Source organism: Triticum urartu, chromosome 2A, assembly GCF_056163025.1.
Source record: "Triticum urartu cultivar PI428250 chromosome 2A, HENAU_Tu73, whole genome shotgun sequence".
Lineage (NCBI taxonomy): Eukaryota > Viridiplantae > Streptophyta > Magnoliopsida > Poales > Poaceae > Triticum > Triticum urartu.
This window is the reverse complement of record NC_141874.1, coordinates 98,550,220-98,567,498: the sequence shown is the minus strand read 5'-3', so window position 1 is coordinate 98,567,498 and position 17,279 is coordinate 98,550,220. Positions and strand designations below refer to the sequence as shown.

The window sequence follows — 17,279 nt, the reverse complement described above, 5'->3', positions numbered from 1 at the left end:
TCTGCCTTCTCATACCTTAGATCCGCACTAGGGTTTGCGAGCTTCTATGTGTTCTTCGTAGTTCGTCGTAGTTCATCTTCCAGGCTGCACCACGAGCTTCTTTGATCTGAAAACGGCGTTAAACCAATGCAATACTCGTTTTATTTCTACCTTTGATATCAGTAGATCCCCTTTTCTGGAAGAAAAAAATCTTGTGCAAGCTCATGAACTCCTCTATACTGATTTTTAGGTCTAGATTTATTTTTCCTTTCCTGAACAACCTTTGATCCAAAATAATAGCTGCAGCTTGTGAAACTTGTTTATCTTAGCCAACTTTTCGTTGCTGGCAACTCTTGAGTATCTTTTTTCATGGTGGCTTACCATGCCGGCTTATTTTTCCTTCATATACCATTAGCCCTTATTGAAGCCGCCATTATACATATGTACTGCAGTCATTAGCTTGTAATTCCACCAATTAATTTGAGCCGGCAAATTACTTCCTTTTAGATTGTCTTATCGCCATGCCGCCGAAGACGATGACAGTTTGCAACTGGGTCACTTCCATAGTCATTGAAGATACACTAAGGGATTTTGTCACTGTCTGATATTTACCAGAGAAGAGCGTCATGTCTTACCATGCCCCTGACTCGGCCGAAGAAAGACCTCAGCCAAAGGATGGTGAAATCATCGTCTTCACTGATCATATGAACCGGGTAAACCGATTGTGTTGGCAAGACACTCCGCAAAGCAAGAAGTCATGGAGAGGCAGAAAGTGAGGTTTGATGTCTCCTACTATGCTCATCTGAGTATTGATGAAGTACTATCTGGCTATCTTAGTCAAGTCAACTCCAGCCGTGATTCAGAGATTGAAATGGTCAAACGGATGTACCAAAAATATGAGGTATGCTCTCCAGTTTATATAAGTTATGTACCCTGGCAGCCCCCAAGTCTGTGGAATATGATAAGAGTGAATGACCCGTAGACTTTTAATAAACTTATAAGCTTTTTCCTTAAACTCCTTTCGATTCCCGGTTTACAACCAAACCAGACGCTGATAGTTTTTCAATTTGCATGTGTAGTCCCCAAGAGCTGGTTTAATCAGTATGAATGAGCCGGTCCTATTAGCCAATATGTAATAGACAAATACTTTGACCAGATATCCTTATGAGCCAGCTGAGGCTATGAATAACACATCTGTCTTACCTTAGGTAGGAAAAGCAGCAATATGCATTAGCCCCCAAGTGCCAAGTGGTCTTGCTTGCAAAGCACTTGGGACTTCTAGAAAAAATCCAATTCTTTTGAAAATAAATTTGCACTGACGGACATTAGCCCCCAAGTGCCAAGTGTTATTGCTTGCAAAGCACTTGGGACTTGTTTTTATAATCTGCCATGAAACTAAATAACCTTATTCTGTATACAAGCTGCAACTGCAGAACTAGAATCCCAATTGTCTGAAACCAAGATCCAGTTGTCGACTCAGGAGACTGAAACAAAGAAAACTAAATCCAAACTCCAATTGAGTGTGTCTGAAGCAGAAAAACTTAAGATCGGTTTTAGTGCAGAGAAAAAGGCTTGGGCCAATGAGAAGACTGCCCTGATGCAGCATGCTGAAATGGCCGAGGCGGCTCTGAAAGAAGTTACCGCTGAACTCACCGGTTTAAAAAACCATGTGTCTCAGATGGTTTCTGCAATCTTCGGTAAACCACCTTATTACTTACTCAAAGTCTATATTTGTCACCATAATGTAAGCCGCGTACTTAACTCATTGGGAAAACTTCACAGGTCCCCAGAGCAGCAATCTGAGTCAAGATAGTCTGATAAAGCTCAAGGCGGTTTACACTCTTGTGGAGCAATTGTATACTGGAGCTTAGCGGGCTCTTGCCATTATCTCCCCAGCAAACCAAGGACCAAACTTATTGAGTGATGTCTTGAAGAAGCTATCCATCTTACCCGCCAGGTTTCAGGAAGTCAAGCGTTCTTGTGCGGGAGCCGGAGCCGTAACTGCTTTGAGCCGCTCCAAAGCCTGGGTACCGGAGTTAGACCCGGCAGACGTAGCCAGGGGGTACCCCAGCTTTATGGAAGATGGAAGTCCCTTTGACCAAGAAGACTTTGCTGCCTGTGTGAAAGAGATTCGTCCTCATGCCATCATCATTGCTGAAGAAACCATCTCACCAAGTATCAGCCGGGTTTTGATGCAGAAAATAAGAAGATGGCCACTCCTTCATATAAAGTGACGAACTTAATCCCGCCGATTCGCAAGCACACTTTCGCCCCTGAAATTGACCCGTCTGGTCTGATTGATGATGAGGCTGAGTTCGTCGCCCTTCATGGATTTGATTGGTCCAAATCCAATTTCCAAACGGTGGAGGAGGATGAACCGGCAAGGGATGAGTTGCAACCATCTAGTCAACCCGGCCAGGATTCATGAACCGGCTCCAGTTTATCATCTGCTATGTGCGAAAGTAAAGACATTATTATCCTTTTGGGCTCCAAGCACCTTGTAATAGGCTAGCTTAAAACTGCATGTTCTGCTTATGCCATCGTGCATATTGTTCTGCGTACAACACTTTTGTCCATCATGTGAATATATGCTTTACATCCCTTACAATATCAGTAGTGTTGAATCTGTTCCTGCATGCAATATATGAAAATTGTCCTGGCGGTTTATCGCCAGACGGGTCATAACGCCCAATACACAACCAAGGAAACCAACATAGCTGTATAACCAAGGCTGGATGCAAGAATAAACAACATGAAATATATTATTCCTATGATATTGAATTATATTGGTGTTTTACCACAGGGTGGGTCATAATATCTTACATACGACCATTAATATTGAAAGAAGAGAGACAGATAAGCCTGTTATGAACTTTAGCTTTGAAACACAACGACAATATCATACCTGAGATTTTGAATTTGCACTGCCGGTTCATGTGACCCGAACAGTAAGGGTGATAACCCAATCTTTTAGAAGCCAACACCTCCACATGTATGATAATTGTCATACACTGGCGACTTAGTCAAAAACAAAGCCAGGTTAAATTGAAACCATACTTATACTTAGATCTAGACGAAAAAGCCGTAGAATAAAACACAAATATTATTTTTCAAAAACTTAAACCAAATAAAAAGAAAAATTTAGAGGCTTCTGATTCGAATACGATCAGCAAACCGGACCAAAGGGGTTAAGCTAGGATTCAAATACGATCATGTAGCCCCCAGTTGCTTTGGCGTTGCGCCGATCAAGAGGGTACCGACAGCTATGTTCTCTTTGGTTCGAATACGACCAATGTTTGAACAGGAAGCCCCCAAATGACCTTGAGAATTTTTTAATGGCTCTAATTCGAATACGATCAAAGTCGGACCCAAAAGGGGTTAAGCTATGATTCGAATACGATCAAGAAGCCCCCTAGTGAGTTTGGCATTACGCTGATCAAGAGGGTACCGACAGCTATGTTCTCTTTGGTTCGAATACGACCTATGTTTCAACAGGAAGCCCCCTAGTGATCATATGGTTTAACGGCTAGATTCGAATACGATCATGAGCTGGACCAAAGGATTAAGCTGGATTTGAACACAATCAGCCCCCAATTGGTTATTTTGAAATTATAATGATGAAGACATATGATTATTGAGGATGAAAAGGACATAGGTCCTGCTTTATTACTTATCATAATATATACAACGTCAAAATATGTATATCATGAGAGCCGGTGGCTCAAGTATAGTAAGGCCGAAGATGAACGATATTCCACGACCGGCGGGTCTCTTCCTCTAACTTACGTGAGTCTTTGTGCTCTCGAACATTGATAAGCTAGTATGACCCGTTGTTCAAATTCCTGATGACCACAAAAGGTCCTTCCCAAGGTGGGGATAACTTGTGTGCATCAGTTTGATCCTGGATGAGCCGGAGCACCAAGTCACCTTCTTGAAAGGTTCTGGACTTAACTCGGCGGCTGTGGTAACGGCGCATGTCCTATTGGTAAATCGCCGAACGGGCCGCTGCTAAGTCACACTTTTCATCTAACAGGTCAAGTGCATCCTGACGGGCTTGTTCGTTATCAGCTTCAACATAAGCCGCCACGCGGGGCGAGTCATGACGGATGTCACTAGGTAGGACTGTCTTTGCTCTGTAAACCATGAAGAAAGGCGTATAACCCGTAGACCTATTAGGGGTAGTATTGATGCTCCATATCACAGAGGGTAACTCCTCCACCCAACAACCCGATGTCCGTTGTAAAGGAACCATAAGCCGGGGCTTGAGACCTTTCAAGATTTCCTGATTGGCTCTTTCAGCATGACCATTGGATTGGGGGTGAGCTACTGATGAAACATCAAGCCGGATATGCTCACGTTGGCAGAATTCCTCCATAGCACCCTTGGACAGATTAGTACCATTGTCAGTTATAATGTTGTGTGGAAAGCCAAAATGAAAGATCACCTTTTTCATGAATTGAACCGCCGTGGCTGCATCACACTTACTAACCGGCTCTGCCTCAACCCACTTTGTGAATTTGTCAACTGCCACCAAAAGGTGTGTCTTTTTATCTTTAGATCTTTTGAAAGGTCCAACCATGTCGAGCCCCCAGACTGCAAACGGCCAAGTAATTGGAATCATCCGCAATTCTTGAGCCGGCACGTGCGCCCGTCGTGAGAATTTCTGGCAACCATCACATTTACTGACCAGATCCTCCGCATCAGTGTGAGCCGTCAGCCAGTAAAAGCGATGACGGAAGGCTTTGCTACAAGGGACTTTGAACCGGCATGATGGCCACAATCTCCTTCATGGATTTCACGAAGAATTTCTTGACCTTCCTCCGGAGAGACACAACGTTGAAATGCCCCTGTGACACTGTGATGATGCAACTCACCATTGGAAATTGTCATTGATTTAGACTGCCGGGTTATCTGTCTAGCCAAGGTTTCATCCTTAGGCAACTCGCCCCGGGTCATATAAGCCAAATATGGCACTGTCCAATCTGGGATGACGTGAAGAGCCGCCACCAATTGTGCTTCCGGGTCTGGAACAACCAAGTATTCCTCCGTAGGCAACTTGACAGAAGGGTTATGCAGAACATCTAAGAAAGTGTTAGGTGGCACCAGCTTACGCTGAGACCCCAGCCGGCTTAAAGCATCAGTCGCTTCATTCTTTCTGCGATCAATGTGTTCCACTTGGTCAACCTTGAAGTGTCCAGCAATGGCATCAACTTCACGGCGATAAGCCGCCATGAGAGGATCTTTGGAATCCCACTTGCCTTATACTTATTGAGCCACCAAATCTGAGTCGCCAAAGCACCTTACCCGGCTCAAGCTCATCTCCTTAGTCATCCGAAGACCATGGAGCAAGGCCTCATACTCAGTTGCATTGTTAGTACAGGGAAACATCAACCGTAGCACATAACAAAATTTGTCACCTCGAGGGGAAGCTAAAACAACTCCAGCCCCCGAGCCCTCTAATTTCCTGGACCCATCAAAATGAATAGTCCAATATGTGTTGTCCGGCTTCTCTTCAGGCATCTGCAGCTCTGTCCAATCGTTGATGAAATCCACCAGTGCTTGAGACTTGATAGCAGTGCGTGGCACATACTTTAAGCCATGAGGCCCAAGCTCAATGGCCCACTTGGCGACTCGTCCTGTGGCTTCTCTATTTTGAATGATATCTCCTAAAGGAGCATAACTAACCATAGTGATGGGATGACCCTGAAAATATTGCTTAAGCTTCCGGCTCGCCATGAATACCCCATAAACAAGTTTCTGCCAATGTGGATATCTCTGTTTGGACTCAATAAGCACCTCACTAACGTAGTAAACCGGCCGTTGAACCGGATATTCCTTTCTAGCCTCTTTGCGCTCTACTACAATGTCCACACCGACAGCATATGCATTAGCAGCCACATATAACAATAATGGCTCCTTATCAATAGGAGCAGCAAGGGCCAGCGGCTCAGCGAGCTGTCTCTTCAGATCTTCAAAGGCGGCGTTAGCAGCATCACTCCAGACAAAATTGTCTGTCTTCTTCATCATTTGAAACAGTGGTATGGCCTTCTCACCTAACCGGCTTATGAACGGGCTTAAAGCAGCAATACGACCCCCAAACGTTGAACATCATTGATGCATGCCGACTTAGCCAAAGAAGTGATTGCTTTGATCTTCTCCGGGTTAGCCTCGATGCCTCTGTTAGAAACCAGAAAACCCAAAAGCTTGCCCGCTGGTACTCCAAAAACGCACTTGGCCGGGTTAAGCATCATCTTGTAGACCCGGAGGTTATCAAAGGTTTCCTTCAGATCATCTATCAAGGTCTCCTTCTATCTGGACTTCACCACAATATCGTCACATAAGCATGAACATTGCGCCCAATCTGATTAGGAAGACAGTTCTGCACACATCGCTGATAAGTCGTCTGGGCACTCTTAAGCCCAAAAGGCATAGACACATAGCAGAAGGCTCCAAACGGAGTAATAAAAGCCGTCTTCTCCTGGTCCTTAACTGCCATCTTGATCTGATGATAACCAGAATAAGCATCCAAAAAGCTCAAACGCTCACAACCCGCCGTAGCATCAATGATTTGATCAATACGAGGGAGAGCGAAAGGATCAGCCGGACAAGCCTTGTTTAAGTCCGTGTAATCCACACACATACGCCAGGTGCCGTTCTTTTTAAGCAAGAGCACTGGGTTAGCCAACCACTATGGATGAAAAACTTCAATAATGAACCCGACCGCTAAGAGCCGGGCCACTTCCTCAGCAATGGCCTTGCGCCTCTCCTCATTGAACCGCCGAAGAAACTGCTTGACCGGCTTAAATTTTGGATCAATATTGAGTGTGCTCAGCGAGTTCTCTCGGTACACCCGGCATGTCAGAAGGTTCCGATGCAAAGATGTCCCGGTTCTCAAGGATGAAATCGATGAGCGCGCTTTCCTATTTGGGATCCAAATTAGCACTGATACTAAACTGCTTAGATGAGTCACCTGGAACAAAATCGACAAGCTTGGTGTCATCAGCCGATTTAAACTTCAACACCGGCTCATGCTCTGTAGTTGGCTTTTTCAAAGACGTCATGTCCGGCGGGTCAACATTGTCCTTGTAGAACTTCAACTCCTCTGTTGCACAAACAGATTCAGCGTAAGCAGCATCGCCTTCCTCACATTCCAAGGCTATCTTCCGACTCCCATGCACTGTGATGTTGCCTTTATGACCCGGCATTTTAAGCTCCAAATAAACATAACACGGCCGTGCCGTGAACTTGTGATACGTCTCCGTCGTATCTACTTTTCGAAACACTTTTGCCCTTGTTTTGGACTCGAACTTGCATGATTTGAATGGAACTAACCCAGACTGACGCTGTTTTCAGTAGAATTGCCATGGTGTTATTTTTGTGCAGAAATAAAAGTTCTAGGAATGACCTGAAAATCAACGGAGATTATTTTTGGAATATATAAAAAATACTGGAAGAAGAATCCACGTCAGGGGGCCCACACCATGTCCACGAGGGTGGGGGGTGCGCCTACACCCCCTGGGCGCGCCCTCTTGCCTCGTGGGCCCCCCGACGCTCCACCGACCTCAACTCCAACTCCATATATTCGTGTTCGGGGAGAGAAAAATCAGAGAGAAGGATTCATCGCGTTTTACGATATGGAACCGCCGCCAAGCCCTAAACTCTCTCGGGAGGGCTGATCTGGAGTCCATTCGGGGCTCCGGAGAGGGGAATCCGTCGCCATCGTCATCATCAACCTTCCCCCATCACCAATTTCATGATGCTCACCACCGTGCGTGAGTAATTCCATCGTAGGCTTGCTGGACGGTGATGGGTTGGATGAGATTTATCATGTAATCGAGTTAGTTTTGTTAGGGTTTGATCCCTGGTACTCCCTCCGTCCAGGTGCATAGGGCATCTAACGAAAATCAGCTATTCCAAATGTATAAGTCATGTAGCTATTAATTCAGCCTCGTTATCCTCCAACGCCTCGTATGCCTCATATCCATACGCAGCCTGCTGTGATTAATTTCCCTGGAAAATCACAATTGTTATGCATGCATGCCCCCCTACCAATCGGGCTTCATGCAAAAGTCAAAACGACCCCACTATATTAATTAGCAATTGATTGTTGTATACAAATCTATTTAAGAGGAAGAAAAGGGAGCGGTGATTGGTTGGAGTCCTAGTCCGATTTACTTTTTCTCGACCAATCTCTTTGCGCCTAAATTACTGTGCTTCTTCTTAGATGCCCTATGCACCTGGACGGAGGGAGTATACACTATGTTCTGAGATTGATGTTGCTATGACTTTGCTATGCTTAATGCTTGTCACTAGGGCCCGAGTGCCATGATTTTGATCTGAACCTATTATGTTTTCATGAATATATGTGAGTTCTTGATCCTATCTTGCAAGTCTATAGTCACATACTATGTGTTATGATCCGGCAACTCCGAAGTGACAACAATCAGGACCACTCCCGGTGATGACCGTAGTTTGAGGAGTTCATGTATTCACTATGTGTTAATGCTTTGGTCCGATACTCTATTAAAAGGAGGCCTTAATATCCCTTAGTTTCCAATAGGACCCTGCTGCCACGGGAGGGTAGGACAAAAGATGTCACGCAAGTTCTTTTCCATAAGCACATATGACTATATTCGGAATACATGCCTACATTACATTGATGAATTGGAGCTAGTTCTGTGTCACCCTATGTTATAACTGTTGCATGAATAATCGTATCCGACATAATTCTCCATCACCGATCCATTGCCTACGAACTTTTCATATATTGTTCTTCGCTTATTTACTTTTCCGTTGCTACTGCCACAATCACTACAAAACCCAAAAATATTACTTTTGCTATCCTTACCACTACTATCATATTACCTTGCTACTAAATACTTTGCTGCAGATATTAAGTTTCCAGGTGTGGTTAAATTGAAAACTCAGCTGCTAATACTTGAGAATATTCTTTGGCTCCCCTTGTGTCAAATCAATAAATTTGGGTTGAATACTCTACCCTCGAAAACTGTTGTGATCCCCTAAACTTGTTGGTTATTAAGACTATTTCTGGCGCCATTGCCGGGGAGCATAGCTCTATTCTTTGAGTCACTTGGGATTTATATCTTCTTATCACTATGAAGAACTTGAAAGATCAAAGAACCAAGATTTTTCCCTCAACTATGAGGGGAGGTAAGGAACTGCCATCTAGCTCTGCCCTTGATTCACCTTCTATTTTGAGTAAACTTGCGACACCTACACATGCTATTGATTCTGATAGGTCGCATGTTATTGATGATGCTACTTCTGCTATGCATGATACTTATGATGAAACTATTTCTATGCTTGATACTACTATGCCACTTGGTGAATTTCTTGATGAACAACTTGCTAGGCCAAGAGAGAATGAAATTATTGAAACTGATAATATCGATGAAAGTGATGATGAAGATTCTCCCCCTAGATATGAATTGCCAGTTGTTCTTGAGGGTTATGTTATGGATGAAGAAACTGCTAGAGACTTTCTTGCCTGCAATGATAGAAGTGATCTTAAGAAACTATTAGCTAAGCTGAAAGAAAAATCTCTGAATGCTAGAATGAAATATGATCCTGCTTATGCTACTTCACCTATCTTTATTACTGACAAGGATTATGATTTCTCAGTTGATCCCGATATAATTACTTTGGTTGAATCTGATCCTTTCTATGGCTATGAATCTAAAACTGTTGTGGCACATCTTACTAAATTAAATGATATAGCTACCCTGTTCACTAATGATGAGAAAACTCGCTACTATTATATCCTTAAATTATTTTCGTTCTCATTAAAGGGTGATGCGTAGTCCCCATGATATGATTTATTACTTCTCTGCTAAATATTTCCCCGCTCATAAGAAACAAGTTGCTTTAAGGGAAATATATAATTTTGTGCAAATTGAAGAAGAGAGTCTCCCAAAAGCTTGGGGAAGGTTTCTCCAATTACTTCATGATTTGCCTGATCATACTCTCAAGAAAAATGAAATACTTGATATCTTTTATAATGGACTAACTGATGCTTCCAGAGACCACCTCGACAGTTGTGCTGGTTGTGTTTTCAGGGAAAGAACAACTGATCAAGCTGAAATTCTATTGAATAATATGTTGACCAATGAAAATAATTGGACACTCCCTGAACCAACTCCTAAGCCAACTCTGAAGAAAAGGGGTATTCTATTTCTCAGTCCTGAAGATATGCAAGAGGAAAAGAAATCTATGAAAAAAGGTATAAAAGCTGAAGATGTTAAGAATTTACTTCCCATTGAAGAAATACATGGTCTTAATTCATCACCTATTCAAGAAACACATGGTCTTGATAACCCGACACAGGTAGTAAAGGTAAACTCTCTCCATAGATATGATAAAGCTCAAATCCCTCCTGCTAAGTTTGCTAGCCAATGTTTGGATGAATTTGATAACTTTGTGGTTAAGCAAGGACATTTTAATGCTTATTTTGGTAGACAACTGAAACGCAATGCTTATATGATTGAACACTTGAGTGATTATATGTCTAGTGTTAAAGGTGAACTTAAACTTATTAGTAAACATGCTTCTATGGTTACCACTCAAGTAGAACAAGTGCTTAAAGCTCAGAATGATTTGCTCAATGAATTGAATACTAAGAATAATGATAATGCTGTTAGAGTTATGACTAGAGGTGGTAAAATGACTCGGGAACCTTTGTATCCCGAGGGCCATCCTAAGAGAATTGAGCAGAATTCTCAGAGAAATAATGTTGATACACCTAGTCCATCTAAGAGGAAGAAAAAGAAAAATGATAGGACTTTGCATGCTTCTAGTGAACCTGTTGTAGACACACCTGAGAATCCTAATGATATTTCTATCTCTGATGCTGAAACACAAATTAGTAATGAATATGAACCTAGTGATAATGTTAATGATGATGCTCAACCTAGCAATAACAATGATGTAGAGATTGAACCTGCTGTTGATCTTGATAACCCACAATCAAAGAATCAACGTTATGATAAGAGAGACTTTGTTGCTAGGAAGCACGGTAAAGAAAGAGAACCATGGGTTCAGAAACCCATGTCTTTCCTCCTAAACCATCCAAGAAAAAGGATGATGAGGATTTTGAGCGCTTTGCTGAAATGATTAGACCTATCTTTTTGCGTATGCGTTTGACTGATATGCTTAAAATGAATCCTTATGCTAAGTATATGAAGGATATTGTTACAAATAAGAGAAAGATACTGGAAGCTGAAATTTCCACCATGCTTGCTAATTATACTTTTAAGGGTGGAATACCAAAGAAACTTGGAGATCCAGGAGTACCAACTATACCATGCTCCATTAAAAAAAACTATGTTAAAACTGCTTTATGTGATCTTGGAGCCGGTGTTAGTGTTATGCCTCTCTCTTTATATCATAGACTTGATTTGAATAAGTTGACACCTACTGAAATATCTTTGCAAATGGCTGACAAATCAACTGCTATACCTATCGGTATTTGTGAGGATGTGCCTGTTGTGGTTGCAAACGTTACTATTTTAACGTACTTTGTTATTCTTGATATTCTTGATGACGATAGTATGTCTATTATTCTTGGAAGACCCTTTTTGAATACTGCAAGGGATGTTATTGATTGCACCAAAGGCAATGTCACTTGTCATGTTAATGGTAATGAGAATACGGTACACTTTCTGAGGAAACAACCTCAAGTCCATAATATCAATTCTATTGAAAAAATGTCAACAATTACTATTGGAGGTTTTCAATTTCCTCTTCCTACTGTCAAGAAGAAATATGATATTCTTATTGTTGGGGATGTGCATATCCCCGTTGAGGTAACCTAGTGTTATTCGAAAGTTCTCCGGTTTCATGTTATTTGAAATGAGTTTGTTAACAAGACCTGATCAACCTTGTTAGTGGATTCCTTTTGATGAGCATGAGATGGATGAAGTTAGAAAACACAATTCTGTGTACCCTCTATTTATTTATGTTATTTATACTAAATAAAGCAAAAATAGTATTTTCTGTCTGTTTTCTGAATTATCCGTGCAATAAAAAAACCGAAAATAAAAGTTCTCCAAATGCCCTGAAAATTAAATATGATTTTTCTAGAATATTTGAGAATACCTGGCACTGAAAACACGGCAGGGGGAGCAGCCACGTGCCCATGAGGGTGGAGGGCGCGCCCACCCCCTGGGCGCCCCCTGCCTCGTGGACACCACATGGGTCCCCTCCACTTATTCCAGCCATCACACACTCCTTCTTCGTCCCCAAAAAAAATCACTAGCTAGCTCAAACACGAGTTCTTGCTCATCTTGCTGCCATTTTTGATCTCCTAGCTCAAAGCTCCATTCACAAAACTGCTTTGGGGTGTTGTTCTTTGATATGTGACTCCTCCAATGGTCCAATTAGTTTTTTGTTCTAGTGCTTTATTTATTGAAATTTTTTGCTACTTAGGTGACCATGTTCTTGAGCTTGCATGTCAAATTTATATGGTCCCAAGTAGTTCTAATGCATGATATGGCCTCTAGGCACTTGTAGGAGTAGTTGCTATCAATTTTGTTGAGTTTGGTTCACTTTTATTTTGAAGTTACTAAAAATTTCAGAAATTTTTCAGAGGAAGAAATATGTTTAGGAAAATGTACCAAGGTGGTTCTTCAAGGAAGCAAGGATCCAGGCCCGCAATGCGTGAGCCGGACGATAAACCACCGAGGGACGCTCAAGTGCGGCCTTGTGAATGGCCGTCAGAAGATTTCATGGTCCAAGCAGGAATCATAGAGGAATTTGACGCATATGTGCGTAACGCCGATATTGAGAGGTTCGTGGCAGATAAGTGCCGTCAGTACCACTACCTCACTGATTCCTTTGTGAGAAGGTTTGAATTTTCATCATCACGCAATTCCCAAACCGTCCTGTTTCATCTTTATGATAAATCTTATACCATGGACTTAGAAGACTTTAACACTTCTTGTAAACTCCCACAGTGGGGTAATTTTAGCGAACCTCGCAAATATGAATATAGAGACTTTCTTGCTTGTATACTGTGGGGGAATCTAGGGAAATCACGCAAGCTACCATAGGGAGCATTCATTTTCCTGCTATACATTATTTTGCTCTCTTTATAGGTAGATGCATAAATGGTAAGGATGAGGCATGTCACATGTGTGTGCCAGATCTTCGTGTTCTCAAGAGTGATGTATTAGGAGATAGAACATATAACTTGGGGGCCATTGTTGCACGCAGGTTGCATAATAACAAAATTAATGGAGATTTCTTTGGTGGAATTTATGCAACCCGTTTAGCTGATTTTCTTGAAATACCCATACGTGGAGATGATATTGAGTTGCCTCCTGCTTATTTAGATTATAATGCCATGGTTCGCCATCAGTTTGTTGAGAGGAACAATCAGTTCCTCCAGTACCGACTAATCTTTGACAGACGACGCACCTATCACGTCGCTCTCCCTACTCCTACTTTCTTTGACTTTCAGGCAAAAGGGATATATGTTATAACCAGGGAGGAGGCGACCGAGTACGAGAGGAGGACGGAGGCAGCCTGCCTCCATGCCGCAGCTCTTTAGGCAGTAGCTGATGCATCTCAGTACGACCCCAACTTCAACTTTGGATATCCACCAGGCCATCCATGGGCATAGACCAACTTAGGCCAAAAGCCTAAGCTTGGGGGAGTACGTATTTCTCACCGACATTACATTCCTGTTCACACACTCATGCTAGTTGTTGGTGCTCATACTCTTTCATTGTATCATCGATGCTAGTTTATTTTCATTTTCTCATTTTCTTCTTGTGTGTTTGAAAATCCTTAAGAAAAACCAAAAAAATACTTGTAGATTTTAGTTAGTTTACTTTCCATGCCTGTAGTAGTAATAATTAAAAAGAAATCTCCAAAAAGATTTCTCGTTATTCTTTTGCTTGCTGGGAGCTTTACCGTGTAAATAATTTGTTTTATTTCTTTCCTTTGGGGGTCGAGAGGAGAAGACCATAATGAAAATGTTGAGTGGCTCTCATATGCATGATTGTTGATCTAACAAAGAGCCCATATTACCTTGTCTTCTCTCTTGAATTGAATGCTTGCAGATTCCAGCTTAGTCCAATGCACGTGCACTATTATTATTATCCACACTATTCGGCCGTGCAAGTGAAAGGCAATAATGATGATTATATGATGAACTTATTGAGATGAGAAAAGATGATATGAACTCGCCCTCTCTTGTTTTTGTAAATATGATTAGTTCATTGTTCCTGATTCAGCCTATTATGAAAGAAGCATATTTGCAATGAAAATTAGAGATTATAGTTGCTTATGCCATGCTTAATTAGCTAGGAGCTTATAATGGTTTACCTTGCGTGCCAACATGCTATTAAAATGATTGTGATGTGGTATGATAGGGTGGTATCCACTTTTGAATGATTCGAGTGGCTTGACTTGGCACAAGTTCACGCATGTAGTTGAAACAAAATCAACATAGCCTCTACGATATTTATGTTCATGGTGCATTATATCCTACTCATGCTTGCATTCGGTGTTGATTAATTTTAATGCATGTTCATGACTGTTGTCGCTCTCTAGCTGGTCGCTTCCCAGTCTTTTTCTAGCCTTCACTTGTACTAAGCGGGAATACTACTTGTGCATCCAATTCCATAAACCCCAAAGTTATTCCATATGAGTCCACCATACCTACCTATATACGGTATCTACCTGCCGTTCCAAGTAAATTTGTATGTGCCAACTCTAAACCTTCAAATAAACATTCTGTTTTGTATGCTCGAATAGCTCATGTATCAACTAGGGCTGTCTGTATCCTCCATGCTAGGCGGGTTATTCTCAAGAGGAGTGGACTCCGCTCCTCTCTCGCGAGAAAATGGCTGGTCACCGGGATGCCCAGTCCCATGCTTTAGGCAAATCAAATCAAAATAACTACAAATAAAACTCCCCCAGGACTCTTGTTAGTTGGAGGCACTTGTTGTTTCGAGCAAGCCATGGATTGATGCTTGTTGGTGGAGGGGGAGTATAAACTTTACCATTCTGTTTGGGAACCGCCTATAATGTGTGTAGCATGGAAGATATCAAGATCTCTCGGTTGTTATGTTGACAATGAAAGTATACCGCTCAAAATATTATTCATATCTATTTCAAAACCGAGCTCTGGCACCTCTACAAATCTATGCTTCCCTCTGCGAAGGGCCTATCCATTTACTTTTATGCTGAGTCATCATCCTCTTATTAAAAAGCACCAGTTGGAGAGCACCGCTGTCATTTGCATCCATTACTGTTAGTTTACATTGAGTATGACTTGACTGGATCTCTTTTACCATGAATTACAATGTCTAGTCAGTCCTTGATCTTTAAAGGTGCTCTGCATTTATGTTTTGCGGTCTCAGAAAGGGCTAGCGAGATACCATCTTGTTATATCATATTATGATTGTTTTGAGAAAGTGTTGTCATCCGAGATTTATTATTATTGCTTGCTAGTTGATTATGCCATTGATATGAGTAAACATGAGACCTAAATGTTATTGCGAATGTGGTTAGTTGATAATCTTTGCTGAAAACTTAAATGCTGGCTTTACATATTTAGAGCATCTCCAACAGCCGCCCAGCGCGCCGCGTGCTAAAAACTACTTTGTCGCGCGCGCTTCGCCTGGTTTTGCGCGGCCTGCAGCGCTGGCTCCAACAGCCGTGCAAAAATGCAACGCGCGTGCTGCTCCAGCTGCGCGCAAAAAATGCAACGCGCGCGACTCGCCGGGCATTGCATATATTGCATTTTGGACACAAATGGATTTCGAACATTCAAAACATAATCAACATGACATATAAATTTCACACAAACAAGTTGATGAATAAAAGTTCATGCCCACAAGTTCAAAATCATGCCCACAAGTTCATCCAACCAAGTTCAAAATGCAAACCAAGTTCATGAAACAAACGAAAGACACATCAAGCATCGTCCTCGTCTTCGTCCTCATCTTCGGAAGACGATTCTTCCTCCACCAAAGATGATTCTTCCTCCTCCTCATCGCACACCGCATCACGTGAAGCTCCGACGGTGTTGGCAAGATCTTCAACGGCATCTTCATGAGAATGTGTGTGAGGAGGCACACCGGAAGACATTCCGCCCATGGCGGCCGGAGGTGGACCCATGCCTCCCATGAGAGAAGCAAAACTCATGCCTCCCATGGCAGCCATTGCGCCGGGGGGTGCTCCAAAACCACCCATGCCACCCATGCCTTACATGGTAGCTCCAAAGCCGCCCATGGCATCTAACCGCCCACGGTACCTCCGAAGCCACCCATGCCTCCCATGGCGCCAAGGCCACCGCCACCCATGCCGCCAAGGCCACCGCCACCCATGCCGCAAATCATGGCTCTTTTTTGGATCAAGACTTCTTCATCGGAAATATTGACAAACTCCTTTTGCGCCTCATTGAGGTTAGATGTGTCCAAGAAGAACAAGTGCTTCTCCCATTCCAACAATCTTGTTCGCTCCTCATTGCTCACCCTCCTCTCCTCCAAAGCCACCTTCCTCTCCTCGGCCGCCATCCTCCTCTCCTCGGCCGCGGCATCTTAGTTCCTTGCCATTTTCCTCACCTCGATGTCTTCTTTTCTTGCCTTCACAATAGCTTCCATAGCATTTCTGAGCTCATGATCTCCTTTCCTCTTCTATTTTCTGTTTTGTCTTTCTTGCACCCATCTGGTCGTTTTGACTTCGAGTATGAAACCGAGTTGGGTGTGGGGCTTCTCTTGCCGTCACCACTTGATGCATCATCCTCCTCATCATCATTCAACTCAATTGTGCGCTTGCGTTTGTTGCTCAAATGCAAATCATCCAAATCTTCACGCTTCTTCCATTTCTCATCATCCTTCAACAAGTTATAGCAATGAGGCAAGGTAAAGACCCTTCCTTTCTTGATCTTCCCCTTCTTGATTTTCCTCTCCTCTTCTTTGAACAAGTTTTGTGCAATGTGGTACTACATGAAAACAAAGCAAGTTAGCACTTCGAACACCAACAACAAGTATGATGAACATGTATGAAATGCCACTTACTCTATCGTCCTCATTTGTGCCACTTGGGTTCAACTTGTCAACCGCCTTTTGATAGGCCGCCTACCTTTGACAATTCGAGTTGATTGCCGACCACCGGGACCGAAGTGATCTCTCGGAGCGGTTAATTCCACTCACGTTGTGAACATCAAAGTGTTCTTTCATCCGCCCCCAATAAGCATCTCTACTTTGATCACCTCCAACAGATGGATCCCTTGACACTTGCAACCAAGTATTGCATAGTAAGATGTCATC

The 17,279-nt window shown here is 42.6% G+C and overlaps 1 pseudogene; it reads right to left on the bottom strand.

Moving 5' to 3' along the window:
* Positions 1-15,921: 15,921 nt before the first annotated feature.
* Positions 15,922-16,610, bottom strand: LOC147984067 (uncharacterized; annotated as a pseudogene).
* Positions 16,611-17,279: the final 669 nt, after the last annotated feature.